This window comes from Vitis vinifera, chromosome 5 (genome assembly GCF_030704535.1).
Source record: "Vitis vinifera cultivar Pinot Noir 40024 chromosome 5, ASM3070453v1".
NCBI classification, from domain to species: Eukaryota; Viridiplantae; Streptophyta; class Magnoliopsida; order Vitales; family Vitaceae; genus Vitis; species Vitis vinifera.
In genome coordinates this window covers 2,183,627-2,201,476 of record NC_081809.1, presented here as the reverse complement: position 1 = coordinate 2,201,476, position 17,850 = coordinate 2,183,627, and the positions used below count along the sequence as shown (strand labels likewise).

At 37.0% G+C, this 17,850-nt stretch overlaps 1 non-coding gene across 1 annotated transcript; it reads left to right on the top strand.

Moving 5' to 3' along the window:
- Positions 1 to 2,505: 2,505 nt before the first annotated feature.
- Positions 2,506 to 17,417, top strand: LOC100853716 (uncharacterized). Its single transcript, XR_009465629.1, has 11 exons — positions 2,506 to 3,164; positions 3,315 to 3,385; positions 6,531 to 6,662; positions 7,043 to 7,127; positions 8,062 to 8,671; positions 9,396 to 9,517; positions 10,722 to 10,789; positions 15,736 to 15,833; positions 15,955 to 16,053; positions 16,133 to 16,314; positions 16,765 to 17,417. It is a non-coding gene; the product is annotated as an uncharacterized LOC100853716 (transcript).
- The last annotated feature ends 433 nt before the right edge of the window (positions 17,418 to 17,850 follow it).

The window sequence follows — 17,850 nt, the reverse complement described above, 5'->3', positions numbered from 1 at the left end:
ATGATTTTAAAATGATTTAAAATAAGCAAGAATTAAATTCCGTAATTCCGAATAATGGAATTTATGGAATTAATTCATGCAAAAATAAACGGGCTTTGGTGGGGGCCCTACATACGTTACTTCACGACTAATTGATTGTTTGACTAATTTATTTGCCATGTATGATTGGTTTATTCTGTTCCTTGATATGCGCTTAATTATATCTTGTTCATTGCTCACTAACCCTGTTTCATGATTGCGCATTCGTGATTGCCGCCCAGGTACGCATCTATTCACATTTTGCTCATTCTTTATACATGCTTTGCTTCTCATATTGTGCATGATCGATTTGAGTATTCATCGATTTTCTTGTTGACTGCCACGTCAGCTTCATCTCATTAGTAGAGACCCGACTTTAGGGACTTAGAGGGGTGCACGGTCTTTACCGTACCTTCCCGATAAGTAACCTGACCCCCGAACCCGATTCGGTTTTTCACAGACCGCCTTTTCCAAAATAAGGAGTCACACTTAGGGTTTTTCTTTCTTATTTTGTTTACCCTTTAAAAATAAAACAAAAAATAAGTGGCGACTCCAAGTCATTTTCTTAATCAATAAAAATCATTTTTCAAATAAAATAAAAAATCGAGTTTCGCCCATTCGAGTGGGAAACGCATTGAGCGAGCGCGAAATGCGGGGTCCACAAACTTCTTCTACTACAATAATTTAAGCATAACTTTTTTAAATTACCGTACTATTGAGAAAAGTCCGGAAATTCTCATTATCAAGAGCATGGATGGCAGCCTTTGCCCCTCTTAGACTTCTTGCATTTACAGCGCATGAGTATCCGCATCGTCATCCCAGTGAGATCCCCCAAAGGCAACAACTTATCGGCCTGCATTGAGAACTCTTGGATTCCAATTGATGACAAATGCTGTGATACTGTCATAATATAAACACCCAATTCTGCAGGTAATAAAACCGGAATAGAAACCTTGCATAATCAAGCTCTCATCATTCTTTGCATTTCTAAAAACTGAAGAGTGAAAAAAATGAAAAAAGCCCCCGTCCTTCATCTAAATGGATGACCCCAATGTAGGGACCCCACCCTCTGAGGACACGTGACACGCATCTTGCAGTGACACGTTTCTTACAGTGACGCATGACACGCATTGTCATCCGGGTCACCCTCATCCGGACCTTCCTATAAAGCACACATGGCGCACTTTTTATATCCGGACTGCCTCAAGGAAGAGCAAACGACGCTTACAAAGCATAGACATCCGGACGGCTTCCATAAATACGTCCGCTCCACAATACATCCGGATAACCAGCATGGCTATCCGGATATAATTGTCCGGATCATTGACTAAAGTAAAGCGAGTCTTACACGCTATCGCAACAAACCAGCCATGGCCCACGTCCTATCACCTACAGAGTGAAAGGACGAGTTGAGGTGACAACAAGTCACTTCTCACGATCATTCTACATGATCACTTCCCACGATCTCTGACAGTAGCATCACCTACCACGGTTTTTGACAGCCGCCAGTAGGGTGGTGATGACCATGCTGCCTCCGAATGTCATTATGACAAACATAAAATATCTCCTCACCATTAATGAGAGGAACAATACTCCTAACACTATATATAAACCTTCACACGAAGAGGAAGGTAACCTCCTGATACCTAGAAAAAGGCCAACTGATTTATATCTCTCTCTCTAACCATGGCTAACAAAACCATCGGAGGGTACGTCCGAACACCCTGTCTGGATGCCTTTTGTAGGTATAACGATTGAATCAAGAACCTTTGTGGGTTGAGATCGCGTGTCCATCTATTCAACAACTACGTGAAACACCAGGAGCGCGAGGTATCGACACCAAAGCCTTCACCGAATGGAGTACATGCCATGACCTTTCTGACTGTCCGTGTATCGAAACCTACAGAACTTGCTTTTCCTTCCCCATGCCTAACTGAACTGGCTGCAGTCACTAAGAATTCTAGGAAAAAAATGAGATGTCTCAAATCCTCATTCTCATCTTCACTACCAGCATATATCTTATCAGACCCAGATGGCAAACCAAACACGAACACAAAACTCCAATGCAATTCCGTGGCCACCATTTTGAACCAATAGATTGAAGCACAGATACAATCACAGAAATCCCCTATTGAGTTCATTTCCCCTCATGACCACACTCATTGAATCCCAACAGCTTGGTTATTGCAGACAACACTCCACCCTCAACAAGAAACAGTGCAATAACCAGGGAAGAAAGAAAACATAATAAAAACAGAGTATAAGCTTAGCTCTATGCCATGGATCGTCAAAGAGCTTTGAGTAGTGGAATCCGGAGGAAATGAAAGCATAGTTTTGATCAAGTTATGGGAAGGAATACAACATCAGATATTTTCAAGAGAAGTCAAAAACAGCAAAAATAAATCTAAAAACAGAGCATGCATACCCAGAGCCCCACAAAACTAACGAGTGGCCTATAATATCCACACCAATCAATAAACCAAATACTCATAAGAAATACTGAAAGTGAGAGTTAATCAAGGTGGAAATGAGAAATAAGGAACTCACGAATGATCATACCTGGAATGCTTCTTTCAAGCCAAGAGTGGGTTAGCTTCCAGCTGTGCTTTTGCTCCTCTTGTAATTCTCTACTTTGTTCTTTCCTCTCACAGTTCTGTCTTTCTCCTCTCAGCTCAGGCTTTTCTTCCCCCAAGTATCTCAATATCTCTATATAACAGCAACCAAATCCTCCTCACCTCCCTGTAACCAGCCCAGAAAAAATATCGCATCTCTCTCTTAACAAACAAAATACGCTCCTCCTTCCTTTGCAACCGCCTGCAACTTTTTTTTTTTTTTTCATTTCTTTCAAACCACCCCAGAATATACTCTCATACGTGTCCAACCCTCTTTGGTTCTCCAAACCACTAGCCTGATTCCTCACCAGCCAACCATGAATCAACACGTGGCTCCTTGAGAGCCCTCCACCTGGTAAGAAAAGTCTGCAGAAAAGTGAGAAAAATAAGCCCCCAAAATGGGGGTCTACAGGGTTTTTAATTAATCATTTATAGGGTTTAATCGAAGATGTCGAAATTGGGTACGTTTTGGGCTTCAATGGGAGATTCATGTAAAATCCGACACTGGGCTTTCCTGAATTGCAATTTGCAGAGGTAAGAGACAGTCGAAACAATTTCATAAAGTTCCAAAGCCTTTAGATTTAGGTTATTGCACTTTAATTTTCTTTATTGTGTTATATTAAATTATAGTTTTGGATATAACCCGGAATAAGATAACTGAAACTAAAGGTTTCTGGCAAGAAGTTGAGTCGGTGGAAGGAAGAGGACACTCTGGACAATAGAGAGATTTTTGTGGGATCGACGCTTTGGACTAGGTACGTTTAACAAGAGCAATGTTCTGTTAGTTTGATTCTATTGGTTGGGAAGCTATTTGCTAGGATTCTCAAGGGTACTTCTCTTGGGGTCTCAATTTTTATTTCTAGGGATTCTGATTCCTATTTTTGTTTGTAGTTAACTTTCTTTTAAATTTATTATGGTTCCTACAAATGAAATGGAAGATTCCACCTAAGACATAAGACTCCATGTTGGTGCAATATTTTTGGTCTTCAGCTATCTCAAGTTTCATACTATTTATTAATTATTCCTACTCATCTGAAGCAATTTCCTAGTTAGTTTTTTACCCTGATTTTATAGGGTTTCTAACCTTTTGTCAGTTTTTGTCTAATCCTTATAGATAGGTTGAAGAATTATATGATACGAACATGCAAATTCAGGTTAAGAAAAAATTGAGGCGACTTTGGGAGTTTATATTTTTATATTTTTTTAGTTATTTTACCAACATCACAGTAGTATTAGTGATAAATGGTTTTAAATTTCTCAATTATTGAAAAAAAGGTAAGAGCCATGCCCCTACTTTCATGGATTTGAGATGAGGTTGGAACCAATAATATTGGTTTGGAATTTGAATTGTTAGAGCTATCATTTGTTTCCCAAATTGGATATGGATGTACTTTTGCCTCATATCATTTGGGGAGTATTTATATTAATAATAATGTTTCATAGTAGATGAGGTACTTTTCAAAAAAGAAAAAAGAAAGGAAAAAAAGTATATGACTAGTTTTACAATCATATTGGTTAAGGAGAGAGGATGAGTGTGCATACTTAGGCCTACACACACCCTTCAATCATATTGTTTCTTTTTATCTCTCTCAATGCAAATCGCTTTCTTTTTATCTCTCTCGAGGAAGATTATTGATACAACTTGATGATGAGTATTGGAAAAATTTTCATGGTGATTGAGACTAATGTGGACATTGGGTTGAAGTATTTCCTATAACTATGGTAGATTGTCGCTTTCATTGAACATAATTATCTACCTTTTGTATTTTTTTTTGCTATTATAATCATAGACAATATGCATTTGAGGCTTTATTTATGGTTTATAATGTCAACCAACTTTCTCATCCATCAATTCTCCTGTTTTTAGATTTTACTTCATGCATCCTGTGGGTCTACTATGTGTCTATTTTCTAAATATTTGTTTTTTGTTGAAATGAGGGTTCCTATGTTTTTTTTTTTGTGCTAATTGGTACAAGTTGAAATTATTGCAGTTCATCTACCAATGACTTAAGTGTCATGATCTAGATGGCTCTGTTATGAACCTTAGAACTTTGCATCAACAATTTCGATGTGATCCTTTATGTGACATGAAGCTCTTTTAGGCAAGATAGTTGGTGATGATATCCAAAACATTTATTTCTTATTTGTTTCAATTGACTCACTTTTTTTGAAGGTTAATTTGAGGCAATCTCTTGTTTGAAGGTTAATTTGGATAAAAGTGAGCTGATCCTTGTGGGAAGGATGGAGAACGTGGATGATTTGGTTTGTGAGCTGGGCTGCAAGGTGGGTAGTTTACCTTCTAATTACTTTGGGATGCCTTTGGGGGCTTCTTTTAACTCCGTGGCAGCTTGGGATGGTATTGAGGAAATATTCCGCAAAAGGTTGGCCATGTGGAAGCGACAATATATCTCTAAGAGTGGGAGAATTACATTGATTTGTAGTGCCTTGTCCAACCTGCCTATTTATTTTATGTCCAACCTCCATTTGCCAAAAGTGGTTAAAATGAGATTGGAGAAGATTTAGAGGGATTTTATTTGGGGAGGTGCAGCTCTTGAGCGAAAACCTCATTTAGTGAGGTGGTCAACAGTTTGTTCACATAAAAGTAAAGGGGGGTTGAGGGTTAAGAGTGTTGCTACGCTCAACAAGACTTTCCTTGGTAAATGGACGTGACGTTTTGCAAATGAAATGGAGACTTTTTGGAACCAGGTTATAAGGGGGAAATATGTGGAGGATCAAGGTGGGTGGTGCCCCCATGAGGTTAGGGAGGGGCATGAAGTAGGGTTGTGGAAATAAATTAGGAAACTTAGCTACCTTGTTAGCTCTAGAATATCTTTTGTGGTGGGTAATGGCCCAAGGGTGAGCTTTTAGAAGGACAAGTGGTGTGGAACCTCACTGTTGTGGGATTCTTTCCCCTTCTTATCTGCGTTAGCTGCAGCCAGGCTTAGGTAAGTGATTTATGGACTGTTTTAGCAAGTGGGGAAAAGGGTGGGGGGTGGAGAGTTGGAACCCTGGTTTTACTAAGCTTTTCAATGATTGGGAGCTGGATGAGGTGGAGAACCTGCTGGGGCAATTGTGTGGGGAAAAAGTGATGTTGGATGAGGAGGATGGGGTGAGGTGGTTGGAGTCCAAAGATGACAACTTTTCAATAAAGCCCCTTTACAAAGTCTTAGAGCCTAATTCATCAGTGTGCTTCCCAATGAAGATAATCTGGAACTCTTGGGTGTAGGAAAAAATTAGTTTCTTTGCTTGAGAAGCCTCATTGGAAAAATTCTAATTTTAGACCAAATTCAAAAGAGAGGATGGGCTTTAGTAAATAGATGCTTTTTGTGCCAAGTTTATGAGGAGTCTATTGACCATCTTCTCCTCCATTGCAAAACAACGAGGGAGGTGTGGAAACTGTTTTTTACCCTATTCGGTGTGTGTTGGGTGTTCCCTTCTTTAGTAAGGGAGACCCTTTTTGGGTTAGGATGAAGCTTGGGTGGGCAAAAAGCGCAGAACAGTGTGAAAAGCAGGCCCTCTGTGCTTGTTTTGGTCTGTTTGAAAGACTAGAAACAGAATTGCCTTTAAAGATGGGGTGCAAAAACTGAAAACTTCTTTTGTTTTTTCACTTTGGTCGGAGACCAAACTGTCTATAGAAGATGGTCTTTCGACGTTAATAGATTTCATTGATTGGATGAGTTCTTGTTGGGGGTGGGGGGGTGCTGTTTTTTTTTTTTTTGTACATCTTGTTTGGACAGTTTTCTTTTTGGTTACAATTGTAAGGGGGTGACTGTATCTTGTTCTTATATATCTTGAGCTGCTATTTTAGCGTCTCTTTTTAATACAATATCTTTGCTTACTTATCAAAAAAAAAATTGTCTCAGCTTTTTTATTCATTTGGTTTTCATTTTTGTGCACCAGAGCTTTTCTATGTTCCTTTTAGCATGGAGAATGGGTTTGCCAACCCTTTTGCCCCTTAATTTTCAATGACATCCTTGGAGATTCTTACAAGTGGAGATTCTTAAGGTGATATCTGCAGAAGTGTTACCTGTGGTATGTCTAATGGGAAAAGAGATCTCTATGCTTTACTTATCTTGAAAAAATTAGTTACTAGGAGCAAAACTAGGGTAAGGGTTTGACTGTCCTAGCTGAGATTCTTTTGGTTTTTCTTTTATGTTGGGAGTATTCTAAAGGTGCTTCTACTTTCTATTTTGAAGAAGCTTTGCTTCTTTTTTTTTTCCTTGGACCTGTGGGGCATCATAATGCACAAACACTTAAAAGGAGATGACACCCATAGGTGTTGAATGGGAAGGTCACCTGAGCTCTTGCATAAATGTTGTGTCCTGAAATTCTTATATTGGAAGTAACTTTATCTCACTATGCAGATTATGGGTTTACTTAATTTTTGGTTTTTTTTTTTTTTATGCTTTCAGGTTGTGAATGATAGCTTGAATCCCGTTTGGACTCAAAACTTTTTACTTTGTTGTTGAGGATGGATTGCATGATACATTTGGGAAGGTAAAGATAACCTGTTGTTATGATCAATTGGTTTTTCATTTGTCATTAACATAAGATCTAATAAACTGGCTTGAACAATCAAGTATTGCATGAGAGGTAGAGAAACAAGGATTCCCCGGTTATATGGAAATCCTACCCTTATCAAGGGTAGCAGCTCTTATTAGTAAATTTGCTAAAGAATGCCATAAGGTTGCACGAGTATATTGAGCGCAGACAAGGATTACCCAAACCAAAGCGCACACAAAATCAAAGGCAAAAAAAGGGAAGCATCCTCAACACAGGGCAAAGAACCCCTTAACGCCATAACCTACCCAAACTATCAATGAAGCTTAAAACTGTCTCCTACTCTTCAAATGCGTTTCAATCCACATGCCCAGATCACAAATTAGATTCAGCAAGCTTGCTGTCATATGTTTTTATTCTTTTCAAAAATTGACTGACACTGTTTTCCAAGGCACCACAATAATCTCATATGAGCCTTTCTTCATTCCTTCTTATGAATTTAATTACATGCCAACTCCGTAGAATATCCCTCACTGAAAGTACCTAGGAGACCTCAAGTGAAGCAAATCACATTTCTCATATGTCTTGGGCAACCTGAAAGTGAAATAGGAAATAGCTACTTGATTCATCAGACTTTCTACTTGTACAACACCAGTCGTTTAAAATGAATATTTGGTCACCATGCTTGAAATCATCCAGTATAATCTTCAGATTGTCACTTTGAGATGAGTTTGAATTTTGATATGTGGTAGTTTTGGATCTAGATATGAATCTCGAATATATGAATTTTGTGTTGCACAAGAAAAGTATTATGCAGGCTACTACAAAAAATTAAATTAATGACACTTGATTTCCTAGTGCTTGTAAAAAGCATGATAATTGATTACTAAAAAATGATTATTGCTGATGCTTGTATATTGGTGCTTTATAGGAAGAACCAATAACATTTTGAGATAATGGCGCTTCTGGAACGTCATTTCAAGATGAGCTTAACATTGGTGCTCTTTAAAAGCGCCATCTTCTGTTTGGTATATAAATTACCCTTATTTTCCCAAGTAAAAAAATACCCAACGTTTCCTACCCTATGTCCATACTCAGCTGTCGCAGATCTTCCACCTGAAACTGCACTCGCCACTCCAATTGCAAAGGGCTGCTGCTGGCAAGCAAACCAAGAGCTGTTGCCAGGAACTTCACCAACAGCTACATCTAGCTCTTACTTGTATCGTCTTCATAAGGTCACCCTCGAGAAGCTCCACAACCCTTGGTTTTGGAAACCTACCCAAGAGAAGGTGGTTTGATGGGGTTGGGTTCAAATTCTCACTCTCTCTCTTGTCCTTCAAATGGTGGCCTCCCTTTCCCTCTCATCTTTCATTTTCAATCTAGGGTTATGATTTTTTTTTTTTTTTTTTTTGTCTCTGATTTTTTTAAGATCTGATCAGCTTCTATTTTTGATTGTTCATTTTGGTTTTGGAGCTTCCCAATCAATGAGTTGTTGATTACCTGAGCTTTCAAGCTGCTTGTCATCAGTGACGATGGAACAGGTAGATTTCTGTTTTCTCCAGAAGTCTGGATTTTCCAGAAATGTTATTTTCTGTTTTCTTGCCCAGAAAGTGTTGGAAAATTACACTTTTTAATAAAGGATTTTTGACATAGTTTGGGATTTGGGTAATGGGAAAAATCTTTAATTTTTTTTTTACTGGATCTTTTGGCTAATAGGGGAAGAAAATAGTTACATGCTAGGTTCAAACTTTGCTTCTGTGTGTTTTTAATCATTTCCTTATTTTTCTCAGCAAACAGTGGAGGATTATGAGAGTTCTGGATCATGTTTTTTTAAACGATAGGCAATAAAATAAAATTTAAAAAAAGAAAAAAAGAAAAAAAGTCATATGTTATTACTGTTGTGACGTGGAGTCCCCGGGACACTTGATCAGCATGAAAATAAAATCCAAGATTTTCTTTCCCTCATTTTACTCAAGAGGATGACTCTGCAGTTAAAGCATATGATGGTGGTGTTTGAGAAGGTGCACTTGGTTTGCTATTGAATTCAGTAAGAACTCAAAATTGAGCATCAGCAATTCTACTTTTTTAGATACCATTCATAGTTAATCAAAACTAAGAATAATAATTTTGTAAAATATATTAAAGGCGATGAATTCACTTATCAAAAAAAATAAAATAAAAATTAAAGGCTATGAATTCAATGAGTTCTATTCATTTTACCTTGCTAGTAATAGTTAGTTCAAAACTGATATTTTTGTTGCATAGGTTGCTCTTGGCATTAGCTCTTGCAAATGCAGAGAATACCTTGTTGGCCTTTCACTTGCTGGACATCTGAAATGTTTTTTCTCCATGACCTCCTCAGATCATTGTACTTTTCTATTTGAGAGGTAGAGTGGTTTATTTTGCTTATGCATGTTTATGATATTGTTATCAAAAGAGCAACCGAACTGGCTGGACTCATGTGGAGACTCATCTGGACAAGCTCTTTTGATGCGAAAGATCTTTGTTAAATCCAGTACTTTCCAAGGTGATCATATTGTTGTACTAAATAATGGAATTCATATTGTCTAAAGGAATATGGTGCTTATCTGCTGGAAGCAATTGGTTTGTTGGACGCTAGACCAGTTATGACTTCTGTTGATCAACTGTTAAGCTTGAGATTGAACAAAGTGAACCATACAACCTCAAATTTTATTTCTAAAAAGCACAAAGAACTTCCAAAATCTCAAAAATACAACATCATTAAACACAAGATTTCTAATAGACTTAAAACTACTAAAGTTGATCAATTGTTATGCCGTTTTCTTGGGTCCTAGATGCATAGAGACTCACATTTTATTCCTAAAAACCTCAAACAACTTCCAAAATAAAGAAAATACAACATCTTTAAACACAATATTCATCTTTAGCATAATTTCAGAACAATTATGCTTTATGTGGAATTTTCGGAAAAATTGCCTAAATCCTCTTTAATGCATAATTTCCTGGAAGGTATTATACTTCATTTAGATGGGTCTTCTATGTCTATGATGAATTTGGTTGATTTTTTAGGGGATAATTAATTGGGGGTGGGTGTTGTACTCTTCTTTCATCTCTCTTTTTGCTCATCGCCTTTTGTATACTCCCTATATACTTTAGTGTGCCTTACCTCATCTTTCTTGTATCTTCTCCTATAGCTATAATATGCTTTTGTTTTCCTATCAAAAAGACACAAAAAAAAAAAAAGATTCCTAACAAACACAAAATGCTAAAGTTGATCAATTGCTATGCCATTTTCTTGGGTCCTGGATCCGTCATGTTGTTTATAGATGTAGTTTGGAACTTTATTTTTGTTTCTGAATCTTGTAGTGGAAATGCCTGTTGCATTAAAACAAGCATTGTTTATGCTGAATCATGTCTACAGGGGATTTAGATGGAAGAGTTTTTGAAAGTACAATGTCTTTTTATCACATTGCTAGTGAAAAGATAAATAATTATTGATTCTCAATTCTAGTGATGGCATAGTATATATATATTTGCTTCTTGTAACTAGTGCAGTGGAGATGTCTTCTTACATTGCAAATATTGATTTCACTTATTTGGCACTGGAAGAATCCTTGATTCCATTGGAGAAACGAGACCTGCAAATTGCCAAGAGCTTGATGTTAGAGATTGTACAGGTAACGCATTCAACTTCACAGCATGTTGATCTCTTTCAATTATATTCAATTGCTAAATCAATTTCTAAACGATTACATTGGTTTATATACTATTCGTACAAAGGTATATACATGGAAACTAAATGAAAGAAATAAGGAAACGGAGGAAACTAAATAAATGAAATAAAGAAACAAATTAGTATAAAATACTGGGTTGATATCAAGGAGAAGCTCAAGGAGAATCAAGGGAAAGAATCAACTCCATATCTTCCATATCTACCCTTCAAGATGGCATCTGGAGATCATGAACACCCATTTTAGAAAGCAAGCAATGGAGAAGATCTATACCAAGAGATTTCATGAAAATATTAGCTGATTGTCGTTGTGATCGAACAAATTGAGTACAGACAATTTTGTTTTGAATCGTTTCACAAACCATGTTTCAATCAATTTCAATGTGCTTAGTTCGTTCATGGAAAGTTAGATTAGCAACAATCTGTAAAGCTGCCTTGTTGTCACAATATAGATGCATTGGGTGAGGGTATTGAACTCTAAAATCTGCAAGTAAATAATGTAACCAATTAATCTAATAGCAAGTGGTAGTCATTGCACAATATTTTGCTTCTACTGATGAGCGTGATATCATTGATTGCATCTATGAGATAAAGCAACCTTTCTATCAAACGCCTATAACAAGAAGCATCTAACAAAGGTTCTCCATTTTATTTACTTAATTTCAGAGTTGGCTCCATAGGAGTTTATGAAGAACATGTTCCAAGGAGACGAAACCCTTTGAATAATTCTTGAGTATATTTTTGTTGACTTAAATAAATCTCGTTTTTAGAAGTTGGAACATGCCCCTTCAATGTGGAGGAAGTACTTGAAGATTCCAAGATTTTTTAGTGTGAAATTTCCATGTAGATTTTCCTTGATCACCTTAATTCCTTCAATATAATTACTTGCAATAATTATATCATCAACAGAGACAAGAATGATTGTGAAGGAGTTATTTGAAGCTTAAGTGAACAGGGAGTAATTTGCCTTGGATTGCTTGTAACTTGTAGACATCGATGTGGTTGATAGTTTGGCAAACCATTGTTACGAAGCTTGCTTAAGGTTCTAAAGGGATTTTGAAGTTTGTAAACCATATTTTCAGTTCTAGTGGGAGTTACATGTATATCTTTTCATCTAAGTCTTCCTAAAGAAAAACATTGTTGATGTCAAGTTGGTGAAGATGCCAATTTTGAATTGCAACAATAGCAAGTGAGCAATGCATGGTTGTGAGCTTAGCAACTAGGGCGGAAGTCTCTTGGTAATCAATTTCTTCTTGTTGATTATAACCCTTAGCTACTAAGTGAACCTTGTAACATTCAATGGCACCATTTGGATTATGCTTAATTTTATAAGCCTACTTGCATCCCATTGCTTTTTTATTTTGAGGCAAAGATGTAAGAGTCTATGTTTTGACCCTCTAATGCTTTAATTTATTGTGAATCAATCCATAGGTCTCTTGTTGTGTCTACATAAATGACATCTCTTGCATGTTCTTCGTTAACGACATTCACAATCCATGAGGCAAACCAAGTCATCACATTGTTTCCACCAACCACAGGTTGGACTTGTGGCAAGAGGCTTGGTTATGGATTGGTTGATACATCCAGACTTGTTATTTGCACTAAAAGCAAGGAATATGTAATAGACCTTCTCAGGGAAACAGGGAAGTTGACGTGTAAACCAACAAGCACACCAATAGATCTTAATCATAAGCTTGGAGAGACTGAGGAAGATATTGTGGTAGATAGAGAGATGCATCAACGTTTGGTAGGAAGACTCATTTATATCTCTCACGCGAGCCCGGATATAGCATCTACTGTGAGTGTGATTAGCCAATTTATGCACAATCCAAAAGAGGTTCATCTGCAAGCTGCTAATCGTGTACTACAGTACCTTAAGGGGCCTCTAGGAAATGACATGCTGTTTAAATGAAGTTCGGGACTAGTACTTGAAGCATACAAAAATGAGCCCGGATATAGCATCTACTGTGAGTGTGATTAGCCAATTTATGCACAATCCAAAAGAGGTTCATCTGCAAGCTGCTAATCGTGTACTACAGTACCTTAAGGGGCCTCTAGGAAATGACATGCTGTTTAAATGAAGTTCGGGACTAGTACTTGAAGCATACAAAAATGCAGATTATGCTTGATTTGTGTTTGATAGAAGATCAACTATTGGGTATTGTGGGAATTTGGTGACATAGAGAAATAAGAAACAGAGTTTGGTAGCAAGATCTAGTGCATAAACATAATTTAGCCCAAGGAGTCTGTGAACTACTATGGTTGAAAATTATTTTGGAAGATTTAAAGATGAAATGGGATAGGCCAATGAGACTTTAATGCAACAATAAATCTACAATCAGTATTGCACATAATACAATGCTACACGATGGAATGAAACACATAGAAATTGATAGGCATTTTATCAAAGAGAAACTAGATAGTGGATTGATTTGTACCCCTTATGTATCCACTGACCGCCAACTTGTAGATATACTCACAAAATGTTTAAGCAGTACAAAGTTTCAAGTAAGTATATTCAAGTTGGGAATGGAAAACATCTATTTAGCAGCTTGAGGAGGACTGTGGAATATTGAAATTAATAAAGATGTGATTCTAAATAGAGAATTAGGCAATCTTGTAATCAATGAGATTTTGTTGTAATTGAGTTGAGAAGGTCCTTAAATTTAGGTTTTTGGATTTTTGTATATATATATATATATATATATATATATGTACATTTCTCTGTGCAGAATAATCAAGAAGAAGAATTTTTACCTTTTATTCTTCAATCCCTCTTCTCTTCTACACACACACACACACACACACATATATATATATATAAGAAATCTACAATATCTATGGATTATCGATAAATAAATTTTCATATGACAATGCTAAATATACCCATTTTATTTGCTTCCTTCCCTAACATATCTTCTTCAATGTCCGAAAGCTCATAAGTCGTGACTGCTGATTTTTGCTTTATTTGGTGTATGGTGGGTGATGCACTCCTCGGTGTGAGGTTTGCTCTTGAGTTGGGGAGGCTTTTTTGTTGGTAGAAAAAGGAAAAAGGCTTGAAAGGTTGTTCCTTTATGTCTTTTTTGGATTATTTAGAGGGAGAAAAATAGGAGAGCTTTTGAGACTTGTGAATGTTCTATTCATTTTTTTAAAAGTTCGTTTTTGTATCTATTTTAGGATTGGGTAAGACTATATATTGGGGATGGCTCCATGTCGATGCTTGATTTTGTGGATTGGTTAGGAACTCTGTAGGGTGTGGGTGCTTATTTTTGTGTTTCCACGCTTTTTTGTTTTTTTGGTTGCTTGTATACATTGTGTATACTCTTCTCTTTTTAATATAATTGCTTTCACCTATCAAAAAAAAAAAAAAAAGGATAAAAATATCCTTATGTTCTTTGCTCCACTGAAACTAATCCTACCTCCACTTTCTCTCTTCATGAAGTAAAAAAAGAAAACAAAAAGTGGCAATGGTGGTCCTCCTTGGTCGCCACCACCACCTCTACTTTTTTTTTCTTTTTCTTTTTCTTTTTCTTAAAAAATGAAATGGAAGAAGGGAAAGAAGAAATGAAGAAGCGGATATTTTTGCCCTTTTATATTTATATGTCATTTAAAAAAATATATATGCAGGGTGGAGAGAGATTGGGAGGCCCATTTAACAAATTCTCTTTAACATTTCCCCTTTATAAAATTACTTTATGAGGAAGTGAATAGTAGATGGACAATATTGCCCTCATAGACCCATTTAAGATCCGACCCGGAAGACACCCATTAAAGCTTTTGCACAAGCCCTGGAGTTTGGTCCTTTCTGCCCTTGTGAGTTGCAAGCAGCACACATAAGTGTGCATATCAATCGACGAATGTTGACTTCAATGGCTATGACCAAAGAATTGGAACTGTTTACCATATCTTCTGTTTGCCTATAAATCAGTTATCTGAATTGGCATGCTGTTTGCTTCAAATTCATATATTAAGCCTTCACTTTTTTACTGTTCAATCCCACAGAGGATTTACATTATAGATATACTAGTTTACAACAATTTGTGGATCCTTGATATCGTTTACCTTACCCCTTCTGTGCCTCTATTGATTTTCTTATAAAGACTATGACTTCCTTCTTTTTTCAATAAGCTGATACAGACTTTCTGCAATAGCTGATGTGGGCATTGTCTATTGTGTCACAAGCTTATTAGGATAAGGAGGGTGTCTTGGGCAAGATGATGGATGAGGATGGGTATGATACGGAGCTTATAACTTGTAATCAGTGGTGTTGTTTTGGAGAAAGAGAAAGGATGATTGACAACATCCTTGTGATAATTGAGCTTTTGAAGGATAAGAATTTAAGTGTCCAGATTTGGCAAAGAGAATGCTTTGCCAATGTGGACCTCCAACTCTGCTATGTTAGGTGTGAGCCAAGTAGTGGTAGTGTGGTGATGCCTAGTTAGTTAAGCAATAGGCTCTAGGTGGTCATAAAGATATGTCTGCCAAAATGCTACTCAAAAATTCTAGTGTACATGCGACATATCTGACATGGTGTGGTGTACAGTTTGATGATCCTTGATTCCTTATTAGGCTGGCCTATGGCGCAGTGCTCCTCAACTTGCAAGTTGCCTGGGCTGTAAGAGCCTAAGAATCAAAATGATTAGATGATTTTAGAATGTAGACCATTTTGCATGTGGGTGTAGAGCATCCATTTGTAAAAGTAAATTTATATATATTTTGAAATAAATCACTAAAATATATTTTTTTCTTCTTAAGCAATATATGGTAAAATAATCCGTTCATCCCAAACTTTTCACAATTTTGATTTTCAAGGTAGGCCCATTGACTGTGGTGCCTTATGTATTCATTGTGGTTTCTGCGTCTCTTCTTTACTGGTTGAACTATGTGTTTCAGGTGCTTTGGAAAAGAAGAATAAGTTATCAATGGAGACTGTCAAAGAAGTTGCAGCTATTTCAAACTCAGAGGCACAACCTGAAGAAAGTGGTAAGAGTGTAAGCTGTTTCTTGAGACTTAATTCTTTTTATTGATGTTTTCATTATCAAAGCTAAGGATTAGTAATGCCACATAAGATAGCTGACAAGCCACTTCATTCTGCTAAAAAGAGAATCTCAGGTAGATGCTGTGTGGGAGCAAATGAATAAAGGAGTATCTGTTAAGGTGCTCAAATCTTTTACAAACAAACCCAGTTCAACTGTGAACAGAACTTCGACTGTGAGGATTTTCTGATTATCCTGTTCATTTGGGAATGGTTGGCCAGACTTCTGTCTTTTACCTTAATTTTATGATACAGGTGTATGACATTTATATGGGCCTGGGGCCAAAGAAGAGAGTTTATCTTCAGCAAGATGTACAACAGAAGGGATCTAGTGTTACAGAGAATAGCACCAATGATGAGGTGAAGAGACTTGCTGCTGCTGCTCTTTCCGCAGTTAGGATGCTGCAGCAGCTGCTTCAGGCAGAGGAAAAGTTGAAGTAAGCTTATTGTATCACTTGTACTGCTACATGCTTCCCTAGCTTGGTGAATTGGCTTCCTGGTTACAATCAATTTAATTGACCCAAAAAAGGAAAAAAAAAAAAGAAAGAAAGAAAAAGAAAAAACTCAGGCTTGGTTGGTGCTTGTTCCTGGTGGGTTAAGGATTCAACTTAAATAATGAAGACAAACAGTAATAGTTAAGCTAATTTATTTAATTTCCTATCTTGACATCTTATCAGTATGATCTCAGTGGGATTTACTCCTAGTTCAAAAACTGCATATGCTTTAATACCCAAGCATTGAGGTGAACTAAAATTTGTTTGGCATAGCTTCAAAAATGATAAATTTGAAATTCATTTGAACGCCTTAATGGTATAACCTTTCACTGGTTCTGTGAACCATATGACAGTTGTATTTGTTTTTTGTTTTTTTTCCTCCCCATGTCACAGATTGCAGAGGTATGGGACTTTGCGGGTGGAGATAGAAGTAAAGAAGCTTGTTGATGCTTCAGAGGAGGCATCTGAAAGGGCCAAAGGTCCAGCTGGTACAGCATCTGCAGCTGATCATGCTCGACAAGACAAGAAAGGATGGGGGTGAGTTCAAGGAAGACAAAAAGGGTCTGGAAGAGGAGTTGGATGCATATAAGATCTCAGACCAGTACCTGGAGAAGGTTTCTTTATTGCAAGGAGCAGATTGCAGGGAATTTGAGTGGGAGAGGGATGCTCAGCTGGCTTTGCAGGCCAGGAGAAAGGCCAGATATGAGAGAGGATCCATGAAAGTACCATGCCTTGGTTGGCTAGTTTTTTTTTTTTTTTTTTTTAATTTTTATTATTGTTGTTGTTTGTAAATTAAAGGGAGAAGATAAGGAAGAGTTGCAAATTGAACGAGGCTAATTGTTTTTGTATAGTGTGTAGGATGAGATATTCGCCCCTAGCTGCAAGGTTTTGTAACTATTTGTATACAAGAAAATATGTCCTCTTTTCTTAGGTGGTCACAGGTCCCTTTGATTCCCCAAATTGTGAAACCGAGGGATGGAGTCTTGTGCAGTGTTCTGGTATCTTCCCCTCGTTTATTTAATGAATACCAATGTCTAATTCTATAATCTATATGCTACCATCAATATTTTTCCTTTGCTACTGTCATTGTCATCTTAGTTGATCATGGAATCAATAATTTTTAGGCCCAGTATTTATGTAAGCCTTTTCACACATGGAAAGCAAAACTTCACTCGAACACTTGATCTAACATTTGCCTATACTTCCATGAAGGATTGATAAGAAATGGGAAAGGCTTTTGTTGCTTCTGCTGCAAATTCTTTAAAAGACGGGTTTGTGTGTTAAATCCCTTTTGAAGGTTCCTCAATTTCTTCCTTTCCAAGTTGGTTCAAAAAAAAGCAAAGAGGAACCATTCTTCAAGCCTTTCTCACCTCTTGTCCATGCTATGAAGCATTATTCGTCTAAATGAGCAGAAAACTACTTCCCACAGAACAAAAAAAGCCAGAAACCAGGTGTGCTGACCCTTTTCTTTTTGGTTGC